At 35.8% G+C, this 10792-nt stretch overlaps 1 long non-coding RNA gene across 1 annotated transcript; it reads left to right on the top strand.

Annotated features, from left to right (window-relative positions):
• The first annotated feature begins 20 nt into the window (after positions 1–20).
• On the top strand, positions 21–1123 carry LOC149401307 (uncharacterized). The gene is made up of 3 exons (XR_016296444.1): positions 21–58; positions 160–228; positions 1055–1123. It is a non-coding gene; the product is annotated as an uncharacterized LOC149401307 (long non-coding RNA).
• Positions 1124–10792: the final 9669 nt, after the last annotated feature.

Below are 10792 nucleotides of genomic sequence, written 5' to 3'. Positions count from 1 at the left end.
TGGTCCCAATATATGTACCTCCTGATTATTTCAAGGACATGCCTGATTTAAAATATATGTTAGGATATAAATTAATATTCCACTTGTTTTTAATATATTTATGCGGTTCTTGTGTATTAGTTTCGCTCTTTCTTAGTTTGAAAGCTCCTTTTTTTGCAGCGATCTCAGCTTCAACAAATTAAGTGGAAAACTCCCTAAACTTACGAGTCTACCAAGTGTTACTACAATGTAAGTAGTTAGATCATCTTCAGATTTTGAGGGAAAATGTTGCATTATTTTCTTTTTCTGGCTTTTAAATTTTCCAAAAAAAAAAAAAAAACAATTTATCCGATGTTAAAAAAAGTGTGTTTTGTATTTGTGTTCTATAAATACTTTTTGGAAGAAAAAAGACAAAATATACTTTTGGATGTTAAAAAAAAGTTCATACAAATGGCCAAATTACCACTAGAAATACTAGAAGTTTAAAATAGTCAAAACATAATAAAACTCGGAAGTGTTAGATGTAAATTCAATATCTACGCATGTATAATTTATGCACAATGGTTAATTTTATCTACCCCAATAAATATATAATTTATCGACATGAATACAATTTATATCGAAAGGATTACACTAACAATATTGCTATTTTGCATAAAAACTTATTAACATTATCTGTACAATTATACGATTATTCAGTTAGTAGATGGAATAATTATAACTAGCTATTTGCCTATTTGTATAAAATTAATAACATAAAATTAAGAAAATAATCACGTTTGTTAAACAGCCAAATTTAGTAAATTACCTTAGATAAATAAATAAGATGATATGACCTAAATGGTAGATCACCCGCTATTACAAACATCACACTCTAGTTATTCAGTCATAAAGCTATTAAAATACTAAAACTTTTGGAGATCTTCAATCATAAGAATGCTAAATCACTTGCATAAACTTAAAACGAACATAAACGAGTAGTGGACTACATAACATCCGACCTGCATAAAAGAAAAGAAAAGTATTATATCTTTTTGACTACTCATCTCTATTATTTTTGCATTGTTTTGTTTAGAATTTTGACAGGGAATATGCTAACTGGTCCCGTGCCTGATGATTTACATACCCAGAAAAGACCCAATGTGTAAGTTTCTCAAAGCCATTACCAAGTTTCTTCAATATATATATATATATATACACATATAATAATATATATATATACATATAATATATATATATGCACATATAATAATATATATATATATATACATATAATATATATATATACACATATAATAATATATATATATATACATATAATATATATAAAATAATATATATATTATATATAGAATAATATATATTATATATATATATATTATATTATACATCTCCTATTTGCACAAGTGACATCTAAATGAGCCGGCTCAAATGATTCGAGGGCCTTGGGCGATAAAATAAATAGACCTTTAGTTATTTAAATAGTTGGTCGATTTTTATTTATTTTTAAATGGTATAATTGAATTAATTTGGAGATATTTAATTTTTATATTTAATAATATTTGTAATATGTCATATAAATTAATAGTATTTTAAAAAAATATAAACTAATAATAGATATCAGATATATAACATTTGAATTATATTTCTATAATTACAAATATAGGAAGTATTAAACATAAATATACAGAGTATATATTGTATAATAGTCAATAGAAGCACAATCATAATTATAATACTATATTTTAGTTTAGGCGTGCATAAAATAGACAAATTGTACTAACATAACAAGTATCGGTCTATACATTTATTATATAATACAATACTCAGTACCTTATGAAATATCTTATAGGTTAAAACGAAAAAAATTGACAAATCGAAATTGTTTTATAATAGAAAACCATACATATTTTCTACAAAGTAATAAGAATTTACATGTATTTATTTAGAAAGAAAAAAATAATTTAACATTAAAAAAGGGGCCTTTTGGGGTGGGGGCCTTGGGCAATTGCCCCATTTGTCCTCCCCTCCAGCCGGGAGCACTGCTATGCCATTGTTAAAGGCTTATATAGTATAAATGACTGATCTTCTTTATATAATATTGATCAGGTTATAGCATATAAACAACATGTTACGATTCAGCAGTCGTTACATAAACCCGATTGTTTGAATTATGTAAATTGATTTACATTTTAAACTTTGTGCGTGTAATTTGTTAATTGCTGGATACATTATATCATATATTTTATATTGTACAAAATCAATTGATTGTCCAACAAGTTAATATTTGAAACTATAAAACACTATTTTTAAGAGAAGGAAACCGTCGCTGGTGTAAAAAAAAAAAAAAATCTTTTTTCAAGATATACAGGAAGTTACTATGTTTTGCTAAGAATGAGTGAAGAAATTAATAAAGCATTCACGTAAACTCAAAATAATATACATAAAAATTAAATATTATTATTGTAAATCATTCATGTTTGTTGATATTAATATTAACAAAAAAATTACGTAAATAGTCACATTTACAGTTTGATATTGCTAAATAACCAACGTTTCGTAAATTTTAAGTAAATAAGCATAAAGATTACGCTTTCTAATAAATAGAAGTGATTATTTACCTAAAATTTACGTCTCTAAATACATAGAAGTGACTATTTACTTAAGATTTACGAAACGATTACTATTTAATAATGTCAAACTGTAAATGTGATTATTTACCTAATGGACCATAATATTAAATGTTTTCAAATAATAATATTTGGTAAATAATTAGTTTGAATGACAATATATTATCATTTCTCTTTTTAGAAATCGTCTTTAAAATAAAATATACACTGTCTTTAGAATCTTATTTAGTTAAAAAAAATAACGCTATATTTTCTTTTAGATAAATAAAATGATATTCTTCAAACACTAAATATCTATGTGACAGCTGGTAACAATTATAAAAAAAATATGTATATCAAGTTTTTTTTTTTTTGAATTTGCATAGAGTAAAATATACTCTTAGTCACTCAGTATCTATTTTATTTAACAACAATTTTAGGTACTTTACAGAGCTAAACCAAATCTGAGACAAATGTGGTTCCTTGGAGAGTCAATATGTTAATGCCCTTTTTTGTAACCCTTCTGTATTTTTATTACGAGTGTAACAATTTCTAACCTTGTAGTCTGGATATTCAAAGGTACGTAGTCATATTTACATTTTAAAATTGTTATTTAATCAACGTTTGGTAAATTGTTATACGTTTAAATTGACTTAAATACTCAACCTTTTTATTTCAATGAAAGGACAAATAAAAAATGTCACGTCATGTTTGTGGCTATATATCAAATATTTACCTAAAATTGGTTATATAATGATCTCAAACGTCTAAACTTGATTAGTTATCTAATTTTTTGTATTTTAAATATAGGATTGTAATTGCTTTTGTCGTGTAAAGTCTCATACTCTTGAGATATACGGGTGATTGTTTGTATCAAAGTTATGTCATTTTCCCTTCTCTTTTGTAGTCACTTATCTATGGTAATTCAGCCATATAGTCAATGGAAACTTACTCGTTTGCAAAATACTTAAGTTTAAGTATATGAAACCCTCGTCAAGAAAAAAACCCACCACTCTCTCTTTGTGTTTCCAAAATAACAAATTTAACATATTTGCTGACGTATATAATTTATATACGGAGATAAATATTTTTATCCACCATTGTCTATAATTTATATACAAAGGTATTCGATCTCACTACTACAAAATTGATTTTCTGATGCGCAAGACTATCAGATGCGACTAGTCGCATCTAAAAGTCGCATCTAAATAACTTTTAGATGCGACTAGTCGAATCGGATAGTCAATCAGAAGCCGAAAAAATTCGCTCAAATTGTCTTTTGATTTTGACAATCCGATGCGATTAGTCGCACCGGAAAATATGTGAAACTTTTAGGTGCGACTGTGTCGCATCAGATAGTTTTAAATTTTTAGGCGGGCCTCATCTCCCCCTCTTTTATTTCATTAATCTGACGTGGCGAATGAAATTTTTATTTTTTTTAATTATAATCCGGTGCGACTAGTCGCACCTGAAGAGTTATCAGGTGCGATAATGTCGCACCTGATTATTATGGTTTTGTTTAAAAACCCAGGTCGACTCTTCTTCTCAGTAGCCGCTGAAACAAGGTTTTAAACTCGTTTTTCTCTCCCCCTCTCTGCTAATTTCTCTTCTCCGGTTGTAAACTCAGTAGCCGACTCCACATCCATCTCCTCCGTCCCTCTCTTCTCCGACTCTTCCTTTGCCTGAGAACACTTCGCCGACCACCACAAGCGCCCGTCTCAGCACTACTACAAATGTTGGATTACACAACGGAAATTCCACAACGGAACACAGTACCGTTGTGGAATCTGTATGCTTCCACAACGGTACAGTTGTACCGTTGTGGAATGTCCGGGATTCCACAACGGTACCACAGTACCGTTGTTGAATCTATATGATTCCACAACGGTACCACAGTACCGTTGTGGAATCCCGGACATTCCACAACGGTACGGTGACCCGTTGTTGGATCTCGCCGCGGCCAAGGCAAGAACTCGCCGCGGCCAAACTCTTCTACAACGGTACGCTGTACCGTTGTGGGAAAGGTATAAAGTCATAGATCTCGCCGCGGAGAAGTCAATGCTTCGCCGCGGCGAGTTGATTCCACAACGGGACAATAACCCGTTGTTGAAATTTTTTACGACATTTCGCCGCGGCCAAGGCTTAAACGCGCCGCGGCGAATTGTCGTAAAAAATTTTAGGGCTTCACTATAAAAGCCTCATTTCGATTTCTTTTTTCATTTTTTACACTTTAACTCGCCTCAGACCTTCATTTCGGCCGATTCTGTGCAATTTGTCCTCCAAAACCCACCTTGAAACTTCGCCGCCATTTCGCCGCCGCCAAATCTCGCCGCCCTCCTCGCCGAAGCAAAATCTCGCCGTGTCTCTTCTTTCTTTCTCTCGGTGTCGCCTCCCTTGCTCTCTCTCCCACCGAATTCTTTTATCAAGGTATGTTTTTATCTCAATTTCATATCAAAATCTTAATTTTCATGAATATTTTGTGTGATTTATAAACTAATTTATGATTTTGGTTGTAATCTATGATATTGGGGGTGTAGATTTGGCTGAAATTAGGGTTTTTTATTTTGGGTTTTTTGTTCTAATTTATGATTTTGGGTATAATGTTATTTTAGATTGAAAATGAGTTGTATTTTGATATTGTAGTTAAATTGAGTTCGGATTTGAGTTTGAATTTGTGTTTGTGAAGAGTTTTATGTTTTATTTATTTGAATATAATGTGTTTTTATATGTATTTAGTGTTGAATTGAGTTTAATTTTGTGTTGAAGATGATTTATTGTTTGAAAATGTTGTTGAATTTGAGTTTGAAATGATTTGTTCAATTAGGTGAAAATGGGCCGTTCAAAGACCCCCGCCGGTCACAAAGAAGCCGCCCCTAGCTCTTCTAGGCCCCCCACAAAAAAAAAATAAGAGGTCTCGTCAAGCCGAACCCGAACCCGTAGTGGATTATAATAGTTGGGTATTCACTAGCAAGGCCGCAGAAGATCGCTACGACATCCTCGTTCAACAAACTCCGATCTTTGAACGAGGGTTGAAGGTGAGCTCAAGCACGACTATAGGGGCTCAAATCAACAACACCATCGAAGGTTTCTCTTGGAGAAAATTTTGTGCCACACCCGAGCACAAAGCAAACGTCACTCTCATGTACGAATTCTACGCGAACTTACCAGATCACGAGGATGATGTGGTGACGGTTCGTGGTATAGACGTCGATTATAGTGTCGGAGCCATCAACGCATTGCTAGGAACCCCGGACATCGAATTCGAGAATGAGGGTTACCGACAATGGTTGAGAAATCCTAATCTCGATGAAATGTTGAGTTTGTTGACTACTCCAGGAGAGAATTGGGTCATGGACAAAGGAGTTAGAAAGCTTTTCCGTAAATCATTGACGAGGTTAGACTTTTCTTCTTTTTTGTGTCTATTATTTTATCTATTGTATGTTTTAAATAGAACGGTGTTTATTTTTTCTATTAATTGCATGTTTTAAATATAACGTTGTTTAATTTACAGGCTCGCAAAAACGTGGATTTATTTCATTTGCTCCCGTCTCTTTCCGATAAAGCACTTCACCCGTCTCGACGAGGAACATGTCCATCTTTTGTTTTGTATCATTCGTGGTAACACCATCAACGTCGGTCGATTCATCTACAATTGGATGAAGAGAATCGACTACAAGAATATCAAAAATGGGTTGCCGTATTCGTCAATCATCTACGGCTTGTGTCTGAATGCCGATGTTGGAGGCGCAAAACACGACACAACCAAGAAGTGTGGGGCGCCTATTAATGACAAGACGATCGAGAGATACATTGTCAAAGAGCCGGAAGAAGAGGAAGAGGATGAAGAAGAGCAGGATGAACCGTCACTCAACGAGCCACTATTGTGTTTACAACCACCTCCGGGGTATGATCCCGCCACCCAAGAGTACATTGCTCGGTGTAACCACTATCTCGTTGGCGGGTATCAACACATCCAAGATTACATGTACCAACAAGGACAATATGGCGCCGCGGCTTTCGAAGGATTGAACGAGCTGATAGGTCGATGGGACATTAATCAGGAGAATCAATACCGATTTCCTTCATATCCTCAATACACATACTATCAGGCGCAAGCACCGCAATGGCCACCGCATATGGCACCTCCTCAGTACCCGGGGCCACCACCACCACCACCACAACCACCTAGGAATGACAACGACGACAACGAGTAAACTTTTTTTATGTGTTTTTTGAAACCTTCTAAGTTTAATTATTGTTTTCAACTTTTTTTTATGTGTGTGAGACTTAAATATTTATGTCTTTATGTGTGTTTGATACTTGTTTCAGTTTTTAATTTGTGTTTGAGACTCGTTATGGTATTGTATGAATTTCTGTTTGAGACTTGTTATGGTATTGTTATGGTATTGTTATGGTATTGAATGGATGATTTGAGTATTTAAAATTTATGTATTGATTGTGTTTGATATTACTTAAGATTAATAAGTAATAACTAGATTCTCCCCGACGAAGAAGTAATTCGCCGCAGCCAATACAACATGTGGCCGCGGCGTGAGTTATACCTAGCCGCGGCCTTGTATCCTCTTGGCTGCGGCGAGAGATCATGGCCGCGGCGAAATGGGTTCCTAAAAAAACATAGAATCTGGAACTTATTTCGCCGCGGCCACGTCTCCTCTTGGCTGCGGCGAGATATCATGGCCGCGGCGTGTTTTATACATCGCCGCGGCGAAATGGGTTCTTAAAAAAACATAGAATCTGGAACTTATTTCGCCGCGGCCACGTATCCTCTTGGCTGCGGCGAGATAGCATGGCCGCGGCGAAATGGGTTCCTTAAAAAATATAGAATCTGGAACTTATTTCGCCGCGGCTAGGTGTTCTATTGGCCGCGGCGAGACATGATGGCCGCGGCGTGTATTATACATCGCCGCGGCGAAATAAGTTCCTTAAAAACATAGAATCTGGAACTTATTTCGCCGCGGCTAGGTGTACTATTGGCCGCGGCGTGTACTATACATGGCCGCGGCGAAATAAGTTCCTTAAAAAACATAGAATCTGGAACTTATTTCGCCGCGGCCAGGTGTTCTATTGGCCGCGGCGAGACATGATGGCCGCGGCGTGTATTATACATGGCCGCGGCGAAATGGGTTCCTTAAAAAACAAAGAATCTGGAACTTATTTCGCCGTGGCCAGGTGTTCTATTGGCCGCGGCGAGAAATGATGGCCGCGGCGTGTATTATACATGGCCGCGGCGGCATATTAAGCGTTAACGTTTTATAGTCTTGGCAGCGGCCATATCAGTATTTATCAACAAGATATTAACAATAATATTATAAAGTATATATCATAAAATAAACTACATGATTATTCATCTAAAACTTAAAATACATATTTTTTTTGTTTTCACACTAAAATATGATTGATATCCGAACGATGTAAATGAGAAACATCATCATCATCAAAATCTTCGATCTCTTCATCAACAAGTGGCAAGCCGGATGTGAATGGGGGGATACTAGACATGTTGTCATCTTCATCTTCAATATTTCTCGCTTTCATGTGAACCACTAATGACAAATCTGGATTGACGGGTTCTGGTACGTAAAACACTTGAGTTGCTTGTGAGGCCAAAATAAATGAATCATTCTCGTAACTTGTACGTCGAAAGTTGACAATCGTAACTCCGTCTTTATCAACTTTAACATGATTGTTGTCTGCCCATTTGCACTTAAACAAAGCGATTCGTAGCCCACAATAATCAAGTTCCCAAATGTCTTCAATGTACCTATAATAGTTCATGAAAGCTTTTTTTGGATTTTTATCCTTTGCCGAAGAAACGTGTAATGCTTCAGCAAGTAATGTAACACCACTATTTTGAACGGGATGCTTGTTGTCTCTTTCTTTGGTGTAAAAAGTAAAACCATTAACAGACCAAGCAGTGTACCTTGTAACCATTGACGAAGGACCGCCAGATATTTTGCTCAACGTTTCTGAATGTCCTGATTCTTGAAATAATCGTTTTCCAAGCCACTTCTGAAACAAACGATTGTGCTCTTCTTGTAACCATTTTTCATTTTTAGCTCTTTTTGGATCATTTGCCCTCAATTCTTTCAAATGAATATCCACAAACGGCGTGACCTCGGAAACGTTATGCAAGACATGGAGACTGGCTTGCTCCCACTCTTTCCGGTTGACGATAGAATAAGTACCTGTACATAACCACTCATATAAGTAGTGGTCCTCTCATGAATAAGTTAAATACACAAAAGAAAGTGTCACAAAACATACATGTAGATAAAGCTTTTGATTCATGACTTGTGTTCTTTGGCAACCCAATCGCGTCTGCATTAGTTAAATACTCCGAACAAAATTCAACGGACTCCTCAGCTATATAGTTTTCTACTATGCTCCCTTCCGGCCTATTGTAGTTCTTCACATAACTCTTCAAAACTTTCATGTAACGTTCGATTGGATACATCCAACGTAAAAATACGGGCCCACATAATTTCACTTCACGTACCAAGTGAACAGTTAAGTGAATCATGATGTCAAAAAACGAAGGTGGGAAAAACTTCTCTAGCATGCATAGAGTTTTTACCAACTCCGATTGCATGGAATCCAACCGAGTGGGATCAATAACCTTCGAGCAAATCGAGTTGAAGAATACACATATCTTGGATATTGCAAATCTCACATCGGGTGACAAAATTCCACGCAAGGCGAGAGGTAACATTTGTTGTAGAAACACATGACAATCGTGAGTCTTCATTCCAATAAGTCTCAAATCTTTCATAGATACAAATCTCGTATAGTTTGAAGAATGACCATCGGGAACTTTGATAGACGCAAACCATTTACACAACTTCTTCTTCTCCTTCCGATCTAGAGTATACTTAGCTGCTGGTAATTTTGTTTTTTGTCCGACCTCCTCCTCGGCATGCAAAATACTTCTTATATTCAGCTCCTTGAGATCCCTTCTAGATTTTATTCCGTCTTTCGATTTATGTGGATCATCAAGAAGAGTACCGATAACGGATTCGCAAACATTTTTCTCGATATGCATAACATCCAGACAATTCCGAACGTAGTGCGTCTTCCAATACGGAATGTCATAAAATATCGATTTCTTCTTCCAAGGATTCTCTTGAAACGACTCTTTAGTACTAGCACGACGCTTTCTTTTTCCAAGGACTTCATTGACGTTTTTTACCATCTCGTAGACATCTTCACCAGACAAAATTCGAGGAGGGAGCCGTTCTTCTGTGTTGCCATCAAATGCTTGTTTTAACCTTCTAAATGGGTGGTCTCTTGGTAAAAATCTTCTATGCCCGAGAAAAACAGTCTTCTTACCATGCTTTAACCGGATGGAAGATGTGTCTTTCATACAAATAGGACAACCAATCGAGCATTTCACAGAATATCCTGACAAATTTCCATAGGCCGGAAAGTCGTTAATAGTCCACAATAACATTGCCCGTAAGTTGAAAGAATCTCCACGATAAGCGTCTTTAACCTCATAGCCCTTATCCCATAACATCTTCAAATCATCAACAAGCGGTGCCAAATAAACATCGATATCATTACCTGGTTGACTCGGTCCTGATATCAGAAGCGTTAACATCAAGAACTTTCTCTTCATACAGAGTTTTGGAGGGAGATTGTAGCTCACCAATATAACCGGCCAAACACTGTATTTACTGCTCATCATGCTAAACGCGTTCATACCATCAGTTGCTAAACCAAGATGAAGATTTCGGGGATCTGCACTGAAATCCTTATACTCAAAATCAAAGGATTTCCATTGGGCAGCATCGGCAGGATGTCTGAGAACACCATCATTGACGCGTTTTTCGGAGTGCCAAACCATGTTCTTCACGTGTTTGGCACTATTAAACATTCGTCGGAAGCGTGGCATTGGAGGAATGTACCATAACGACTATAATCATAAAAAAACAATAAGAAGCATACCATTATAGGTACATGTATTTGATAATCGAGTAGTGAATACATACCTTAACTGGAACTCCTTTGACTCCGTCACGTGGCATTTTACCCTTCTTCCACCTCGAGTCTTTGCAGATCGGACATTCATCTAGATTTTCATGCTTGTGTCTGTATAAAATACAATCATTCGGGCACGCATGGAACTTCTCGTACTTCATACCTAATGTGCCCAAAGTCTTCTTCGCCTCATACATACTTAAAGG

Source organism: Urtica dioica, chromosome 4, assembly GCF_054948205.1.
Source record: "Urtica dioica subsp. dioica isolate 48M chromosome 4, U.dioica_male_clone48M_v1_H2, whole genome shotgun sequence".
NCBI lineage: Eukaryota > Viridiplantae > Streptophyta > Magnoliopsida > Rosales > Urticaceae > Urtica > Urtica dioica.
The sequence above is the reverse complement of the archived record's forward strand: the minus strand, read 5'-3'. Positions and strand labels throughout refer to the sequence as shown.